The sequence below is a fragment of the Giraffa tippelskirchi genome, chromosome 11 (assembly GCF_054371585.1).
Source record: "Giraffa tippelskirchi isolate mGirTip1 chromosome 11, T2T-mGirTip1v1.2.pri, whole genome shotgun sequence".
NCBI classification, from domain to species: domain Eukaryota; kingdom Metazoa; phylum Chordata; class Mammalia; order Artiodactyla; family Giraffidae; genus Giraffa; species Giraffa tippelskirchi.
The window spans coordinates 97,527,691-97,537,364 of NC_137285.1; the positions used below are offsets into that span (position 1 = coordinate 97,527,691).

General features: G+C 43.2%; 1 pseudogene; it reads right to left on the reverse strand.

The window, feature by feature from the left end:
- Positions 1–4,709: 4,709 nt before the first annotated feature.
- LOC145525175 (ATM interactor-like) lies at positions 4,710–8,437 on the reverse strand (annotated as a pseudogene).
- Between the last annotated feature and the right edge of the window lie 1,237 nt (positions 8,438–9,674).

Consider the following 9,674-nt stretch of genomic DNA (forward strand, 5'->3'; position numbering starts at 1 on the left):
CATAGCCCTTACGTGGTTACCAAAGAAGAGAAAGCTTAATAACAACTGGTGAAGTTCATAGTAACAGGCAGAAAAGCAGAAAAGGTGAAGGAAACCAATCAGCTTGATGAGGATCTTGTGAGAAAGAAGGGCTAGAGTCATTTCTGTCAGGTTCTGTTCGACATGTAAGTTCACAGAAAAAAAGAGAGATCCTGCCACCCCAGGAGCTCATAGTCTGGTGGGAGGACACAGATACATAAGTGAAAGTGCATGATACAGACCGTAAAAAGAATACGTTCACAAGGTAAGTCTGAGGAAAAAGAATAGAGAATAGGAGTCCCACAGCATTTGGTTTTCCCACACAGCATTTTAAAGTTATGGTGTGGGAAAGCATTAAGAGCAAAGCTCTCAGACCAGCCCATTGAAAGATGCCTCAGGATATCCTTGGGGGTCCAGTGGTTAGAATTTTTTGCTTCCACTGCAGGGCGTGTGGGTTCCATCCGTGCTCAGGGAACAATATCTGACATGCTTTGTGGTCAAAAATAAATAAATATATAAATTGTTGTTGTTGTTCAGTTGCTCAGCCATGTCTGACTCTTTGCTACCCCATGGACTGCAGCATGCCAGGCTTTCCAGTCCTTCACCATCTCCTGGAGCTAGAAGTTAACCCAGCTCTAAAGTGAAGGTTGATTCTATATGAATTTAATTGTACTTATATATATCCTTGATAGGTAAAAGTTTTGTTATTGGCATATAATCTAAAGCTTTCCTGACAAAAATGTGTATGTGTTTTGTATTTTCCCTCTGCTTTTCCAGCCATGCTTCCTAGTTTAAAAGGAAAAAAAAATGTGGACTTCCCTGGTGATCCAGTGGTTGGAGAACCACCTTGCAGTTTTGATCCTTGGTCCAGGAAGATCCCACATACTGTGGCAGGACAGCCAAGTCCGTGGCCACAACTACTGAGCCTGTACACTCTAGGACCCCTGGTCCACAGCAGAAGAAGCCATTGAAGTGAGAAGCCAGCACACTGCAATGAAGAGTAGCTGCAGCTCTTCACAGTTAGAGAAAGCCACGTGCAGCAATGAAGGCCTAGCACAGCCATAAATAGATAAATATTAAAAATAGAAACAATGCAACTATTCTTAGAAGCCAAATGAAATGCAGTAGAGTGTATTTTCCTTCCAAAAGTAGCAAAACAGAACAGTCTCTGCAAGTCTTGAGATCTGACTCAATCTTGCATAGTATTTTTTTTTTTTACTCCCAGAAAATACCTACTAATCAGTTTTCCCTCTTCTGCAAAAATAAGTAAGCACTTTTATAAGTTGGACTTTAGTATCAGCATTATGTCTGTGAAACAGCTCTCTGGGAGAACCTTAAAAAGGATGTGAAAGCAAAAGAGCTGTCTCTAAGTTAAATTTACATTTTATGATAAGTTAGGAATTTTCTGTTCATGTTTCACTTACCCAGCTGGATTTTTACACTTTTAGTGCTGGGATCACATGTCAGATATCTTGTATTCCCGTTGCTCACTCAGCACACTGCCCAGCGCATGCTAAACAGTCAGAGAAAAGCTGTGGTATGAATGAACAAGCTGGCTTCTGTAGCTTCTCTCTTTTTTTTTTTATCAGCAAATGAGTAGTGCACACCTGTGTGGAAGGAGTTTATAAGCAGAACTCATGCATTGTGCAGCTACTGAATGATCAACAGATGCTCAACAATACTGTGACATTGTAAATAAATATTTTTTGCAGTGGCAGCTGCTTCTGACAAAAAAACTAGACATTAAAAAAAAAGCTAGATTTGATGGCCAAAGAATGCAGAAAAGTAAGATAAGTTGTGCCCAGCAGTTAATATATAAAAATGACTGAGTGAAAACACCAGGTCAATGCCATTGTAAAAAAAGTTGTCTTAGAAATGAAAGGCATGTCATGCCACGCGTGGCCACAAGGAGTGCACCAGAGTTAGTCTGAAGGAAGAGAAAAGTGTTCTTTGTTCAGTCGTGTCTGACTCTTTGTGACCCCAGGGACTGTAACCCGCCAGGCTTCTCTCTGTCCATGGAATTCTCCAGGCAAGAATACTGGTGAGGGTAGCCAGCCATTCCCTTCTCAGGGGATCTTCCCCAACTCAGGGATACGAGCCCAAGTCTTTCGCATTGCAGGCAGCTTCTTTACCATCTGAGCCACCAGGGAAGCCTGAAGGAAGACAGGAGGGGAGGAAAAGCACAGGTCACAGTCTTTGTTATGATTTCTGTGGAAAAAGCAAGGCAGAGAAAGGCAAACAGATTAGGATATCTGAGTAATTCCAGCAAACTTTGGGGGACAGGGCTGTCCTTGTTGTCTGGTATCTGGTCTTGGGATGATTTAGGGCAGGGGAAATACTGGCTATGTGTGTGACTGCTAGCTAAAGGAGGTGGTTGGTGGTGCAGAGTTCGAATTGGTTGGTTTGTATAGGAAAGCTGGGCTCATCAACCAACATACTGTTTCCTGTCTCAGGAATTAGCCAGCCCTAAAGGGCAGTCCCTTCCCCAGCCAGCAAAGCCCCCAAAGATGTCAAAACCTCATATGATATAGAACATAAGTATAATTAATGCATAAAATCCCAGAGCTTAAAGAAATGTTATGACAAGAAGTATATGAATGAGAAATTTTTACCTATACCTGTTAATGTGATACTGCTTTAGGTATGGTGTTAAATCTGTATGTTAACTTGAAAAGCAATGCCATCTTCACTACAGTTACTCTTCTTGTCCATGAGTATTTCTCTGTTTCAGGGTTCCTTTATTTCTTTAAATAAGTTTTATAAATTTTCTCTGAGTAGCTTTTATTATCTAAGTTATATTATTCCCAATATACTCCTTCTTACTATTATAAATAGGATTAAAAAAGAAGAAAAAAATTTTCTTATATCACTCGTATATTGAAGTGAAATTATATTTTGTGGGTGTATGTATTGTAATATCTTACAAATTTGCAGAGTTAATTTATTGGGATAGCCAAAATGTTGATTCAGTTTTTCTCTAAGATATCAAAAACCTAAATGAAACTTTAGGCCAACTCAATATTATCTTTAATAGATCTTTAGTTTAAAAAAATTTTGCTATAAAAACTTGAAAATTTATATAAGTACCCATCACCCAGGCTCAACAATTACTGAAATTTTACCTTATTTCTTCTATTTCCCCTCTCCCATACATCCAGGTCCTTCAATTCCACTTAAGATGCCTAATAATTTCCTGTAATTTTTTTCTTGCTCCAGCAAAGTTATTCACATGTATGGACAATTTCTGAATCTCTGGAGTACTTTTTTCCTTTCTCATTTTTTATTGTGCTGTTTTGTTTTTTAATACTTTCCATGCTGACTTTTTGTTTCTGTTCCCAACTTTGAACATAGTGGTATCTATTTAGATTCAGAGTCAACAAAAGAAGGGAGATAATCCTAAAACTGGAGAAGGAAATGGCAGCCCACTCCAGTATTCTTGCCTGGAGAATCCCATGGACAAAAGAGCCTGGTGGGCTATAGTCCATGGGGTTGCAAGAGTTGGACATGGCTTAGCAACTAAACCAAACCAACCAGTGTGAGTGAGGACTTCCTTTAGTTCTGATTTCTGTCCAATGGCATGGTAATGGAATCTTCCTTTAAAATCTGTAGTTAGAGGGCAGATTGATATGGCAGCCTCTTTTCTCAGTTTCCAGCAACTTTTCACTTAGTATTCTTCTGCTCTGTTGAAGTTGCATCTCTCCCTTACTCTTTTTGCCTACTGTTCTATGAGTCTCTATACATGAGGAATTGTGATTTTTAAAAAGTGCTGCCATAGTAAGGTTTTTCCCTGTTCCCTCTTCTAACTCTAAATCACGCACAACAAAACAAAAAGCCCCAGCTATAGGTGTGATTATTTTTTCTTTTTCTTTTTAGAATTATTTATTTATTATTGGCTGCCCTGGGACTTCGTTGCTGCATGAGCATTTTCTCTTGTCGCAGTGCACCAGCTTCTCATTGCAGTGGCTTCTCTTGTTGTGGAGCACGTACTCTGGGTGCTTCAGTTGCTTTGCAGCATGTGGGACCTTCCTAGACAAGGACTCGAACCCATTCCCCTGCATTGACAGGTGGATTCTTAACCACTGGACCACAGGGAAAACCCTGATTTTTTTGTGGGGGAGGTTGGTGGTGGTGTGGACAATGGTGATCTTTTAAAAAATTTATTTATTTTAGTTGGATAATAATTACTTTACAATATTGTTAAGGTTTTTGCCATACTTCAACATGAATTGGCCACAGGTACATGAGTCCCCGCATTCTAAACCCCTCTCCCACCTCCTCCACCCCATCCCTTTGGGTTGTCCCAGAGCACCTGCTTTGGGTGCCCAGCTTCATGCATCAAACTTGCACTGGTTATCTATTTTACATATGGTATTGTACATATTTCAATGCTATTCTCTCAAATCATCCCACCCTCGCCTTCTCCCACATAGTCCAAAAATCTGTTTTTTTTTTTTTCAGATCAACATCTTACACTTTATAATACACTCACAAATTTTTACACAGATTTCATGTTTACAAGTACAAAAAGGCAAAGAACCTCAAAGAATCAAAGTAACATTGACTACATTTAGTAGAGTTAGTACTGTTGTCCCTGTTCTTCATCTTCTAAATCCAGATTCTGGGTTGGGCCAGATGGGAGCTGGGTGTCAGGTCCAGTATTTGTGAATCCATCCCCCAGGTGGACTCTGCTTTCAGAAGTTGGAGACTGGGTGTAGTTCTGCACACATTTGGGCTTCAACAGAGCTGAACTGAGATTCCATAGTGTTCCAGGCCAGATTGGCCAGAAGAAAATCATCCATTGCTGTCTGAGTTTCATTGCTGGTGAAGAATAAGCTCCCCAAAGTTTTGAAGCCAGAATTCATGGTCTGTGTTTCGGCACTTGTTCAACTGAATTTTGCTTTCCAGGGCAGGCAGGTTTTTAGCAGTGGAGATTCTGTCAGTCTGGGTCTCTGTGTCAGATGAATCAGTACTCATGGAAAAGCTGGAGTGTTTCAGGATACTTCCCAGTGGCAGATGAGGGCTATTGTCTAAAAAGAAGTTCAGATCGTCTGTGTCCGCGTATCAAACATTTCAAGGCCTAAGAAGCTAGAATTTCCTCTACAACTGTAGGCCTGGGCAGAAGGGTCTGCAAGGAAGAAATAGTTTGGGTTTCTATGTCCAGCAATTCCAAGACTGGCTCAGTGGTCATGGTGCTAAGCTCACTCTCTTCGGTTTGCGTCTGTATATTTGAGGCTGAAAAGAACTCTTCAGCATCAAAATCAATTGCAGGATTCTGGGTTGGGCCAGATGGGAGCTGGGTGTCAGGTCCAGTATTTGTGTCAGACAAAAGACCACAGTTGTCCAGCGTCTGATCAGGCAGGTTACTTGACAAGATGTTTTCTAGATCACTTAATAAATCCATGGTTTGGGTCTGATTATCTGTCATGTTCTGTGACGAAAGCATACTATTTGGTACACTGAAATTTATAATTGGTGTGGATTTCTCAATATCTCGAGTTAAAGTTTTAGGGTAGTTCTGAGGTAACAAGTCATGAGTTACAGTCTCTGCTACTAAGCTGCTGCTTATAATATTGTCTGTAGACACACCATATGATGAATGGACACTCTCAAAAATGTCTCCACACATTACAGCTTGGTCCATCTGTACTCAGTCATCTGCTGGAATTTGCAGTCCACTGCTCTGAGTTTCTCAGGAGATCCCACCTGGCTGGAAACTGGCATCTATAAATGCATCAGTCTGAGCAGCGATAGATGAGGTTACCTTAGAACTGGGCAAAAAAGTCTGACTTTGAACACTAATGGGAAGGGAAACCTGGGAACCAAATGTCAAATCAGTTTGTGAACAAGACGACACAGAGGAGTCAGGGCTGGCCCACTATGCAGATGGCATGAATTGTGGTCTGGTATAGGACAGGTCTGTCTGTACATTGATCAAAGAAATGCTGTTCTTCTGACATGTGTTCCCGAGTTCTTGTAATGGGCTATGCATGCATGCATCGCTTCAGTCATGTCTGACTCTGTGCGACCCCATGGACAGCAGCCCACCAGGCTCCCCTGTCCACAGGATTCTCCAGGCAAGAACATTGGAGTGGGTTGCCATTTCCTTCTCCAGTAATGGGCTAAATGGACTTTTACCCAAGTTCACTTGAACACCTGTGCTAATCGTCTCAACAGCAACAGGATTTACAACTTTTGAAAGAGGGAGGCTCTCCTTGAGAGAGCAGGCCTCCAAATCCAGGCCGAGGATCAGGGTTCCAATGGACAAGGGCAGTAAGTACACGGCACCGCGGGCACAGCCCTGATGGTCGACACCCAACACCACAGGCTGGGCCGAGGAGTCAGCTGTAGGCACAAAGACAGGCACAGGAGAAAACTGCATGATGGGGAGTTTAACCAAAGCCACTTTGGGCTTTGGTAAAAGCAACTCCTGAGGGTACCTTGGAGCTGCTGGAAGAGTCTGTTGTTTGGCATTAGAGCTGCAAGAGTCTTCAAAGGGACCCACCAGCTTTATTTCTGAAGTTTCTAGTTCTGGAGCGCCTGGTCATGGAGTTGGTTGGTTGCTCAGTGATTCAACGGTCTTACTGGACAGTTTCTGGTTGTGCAGGCAGTTTTCCATTTTCCTTTTCTTACTAGGTGGGTCCATAGTGTTCTGCAGGGATCTCATGGCCAGTTCGGTAGATGTGGGACTGTAACGCAGTTCCTGCTGGCATAGGGACAGCCACACGTGCACTGGAAGGTCTTGCCACAATCCTCTGCGTGTCTTTTCAAGTCCCACTTGGCACCATATGAATTGCTGCACATACTACATTTATGCTTCTTTTCAGCATGCATTTTCATACAGTGCTGTTTTGAGAGAGAAAATTGAGAAAATGCTCTGTCAGGGCCTCTAGGGCATCCTTCAACTGGACAACAGTAGAATTTTGGTACAGTTTTCAAATCTTTTCTTATTGTTGGATTTACTGTGCCATCATGCAGAGTACATCACATGAAATGCTGGGCTGGATGAATCACAAGTTGGAATCAAGATTGCTGGGAGACATATCAACAACCCAAGATATGCAGATACCACTTTAGTGGCAGAAATTGAAGAGGAACTAAAGAGTCTCTTGATGAAGGTGAAAGAGGAGAGTGAAAAAGCTGGCTTCAAACTCAACATTCAAAAAATGAAGATCATGGCATCTGGTCCCATCACTTCATGGCAAATAGATGGGAAACAACGGAAACAGTGTCAGATTTCATTTTCTTGGGCTCCAGAATCATTGCAGATGGTGACTGCAGCCACAAAGTTAAAAGATGTTTGCTCCTTGGAAGAATAGCCAGGACAAACCTAGACAGTGTATTGAAAAGCAGAGACATCACTCTGCCGACAAAGGTCCATCTAGTCAAAGCTACTGTTTTTCCAACAGTCATGTATGGATGTGAGAGTTGGACTATAAAGAAGGCTGAGCACCGAAGAATTGATGCTTTTGAACTGTGGTGTTGGAGAAGACTCTTGCGAGTCTCTTGCACACAAGGAGATCAAACCAATCAATCCAAAAGGAAATCAATCCTGAATATTCATTGGAAGGGCTGGTGCTGAAGCTGAAGTTCCAGTAGTTCAGCCATCTGATGCGAAGAGCCAACTAATTGGAAAAGACGTTGATGCTGGGAAAGATTGAGGGCTAGAGGAGAAAGGGGCGACATAGGATGAGATGGTTGAATGGCATCACTGACTCAATGGACATGAGTTTGAGCAAACTCAGGGAGACAGCGAAGAACAGTGAAGCCTGGAGTGCGGCAGTTTATGGGGTTGCAAAAAGTCAGACATGACAAAACGACTGAACAACAATTGTATACTATCAAACCAGTCTTGAGAAGTATTGATAAATGGTATCTTTTACTTAACGGATGCCTCACAAGGTCTGGAGAGATATAGCTCCTGACAGCAGTTCCACAAAAAAACCAACAATATAAAGTGTTAAAAAGTGCTCGCGAGAATGACGTTCGGGCCAACAACGGTGAGAGAGTCCCCGTCAGACTGGCCTCTTCCTTTGTGCTTAGAGATGTAATGTCTGCCTTAGTAATCAGTGAGGGGATGATCTGAAGGTGGGTGATGGCTGTTACATAGGAGCTGCAGGCGGTGGCTCCTGACCGGGTGCATGCGGAGCGCGGGGCTGTCGGGCAGGATCCTGCTGCAGCCGGGCACCGTGCACCGGATGTTGGTCCGCACGGCGCAGGACGGCTCGCTCACCGCCGGCTGGATGAGCTCCCGGGCCGGCGGCACCGACCCCGCGGGCTGCTGCCTCGCCGCCGTGGGTCGCGGCCAGCTGCCTCTCAGCCGCCCGGGGGGATCCCACGGGCCCGAGGCGGCGGCGGCGGCTCCCCTCGCGACCGCCGGGACGGCCGGGGCGCCCGAGGCGAGAGCCGCGGGAGCCGCCGCCGCCGCCCCAGAGGCCGCCACGGCTCTCGCACCGCGGCCGGACCAGTCTCCACAAGTCTGTTCTTTATGTCTGTGTCTCCTTTGCTGCTGGATCTTTGAGAGAGAAACTGTGGACAAGAAATAAGAAGACTGCTCCTTCTAGTGGAAAGAAAGGGATATTTTTTGCTAACGGACTTAAGATTAGCTTATCTAAATCTTTCCTGACCTATCTCAATATCTTCCAAATATAAAGACTAAAAGAAAAAAAGCAGCCCTGCACTTAAAATAAAAAGAAACTAGGATATTATGAATAAAGAAGGAAGTGGCACTTTCCTTTGTCCACCAGCTCTCCTGCTTGTGGTCTACATAGTCTTCCACTAAGCAGATGGATGTGGCTGATGGCTGATAATGAATGGTGCCTCCTGAACAATGGCTCAACCGTGCCGTGGCTCTGCCAAGTTTATGACCAGGGCACCTCCTTCTTGTTCCCAAACTATGACCATTACTCATTCTCCCTCAAGGCTGTTACAGCAAAATTAGAGGCTTATTTGTATTGATTTATTTTTTTCCTGTGACTCAGAGGCTTAGGGAATTCAGTAACTTTTTATTTATCTTCTTTGTCTTGCCTAATACATTTAATAATTCAAAATATTCTTTTGGCCAGATCAGGGCCTAACCACTACTGATTATCTCTGACTCAATATACATTTTAACCCAACTATGCTCAACATCTCACTCAAACACAGTCAGTCTGACCTCTATCTTTTCCTAAGGTAAGTTGATCCTGACAATATTCTCTTAAAAATTTTCACCCATTGACTGACCCACATTTTTGTTTTTCCTTATTCATACCCTTCAAGGTAAAAGAAATGCAAACAGAAAATTTTAAACAATCTCCTTTGAGGATATTGCCCAGTTTCCTATTAGGTACAGAACAAGTTTCCTGACTTGTAGACCCATGATGTGGAGGTTTGAAGTTTTAGTTTTCAGGTTTCCCTTCTCTCTCTTCACATCAGTTCATCCTTATTTATTATTGTTTTTGTACAGTCACTAAGTCATGTCTGACTCTTTGCAACCCCATCCACTGGAGCATGCCAGGCTCCTAATTTGCTCAAATTCATGTCCATTGAGTTGGTGATGCCATCCAACCATCTTGTCTTCTGTCACCCCCTTCTCCTCCTGCCTTCAATCTTTCCCAGCATCAGAGTCTTTTCCATTGATTCAGCTCTTTGCATCAGGTGGCCAGAGTACTGGAGCC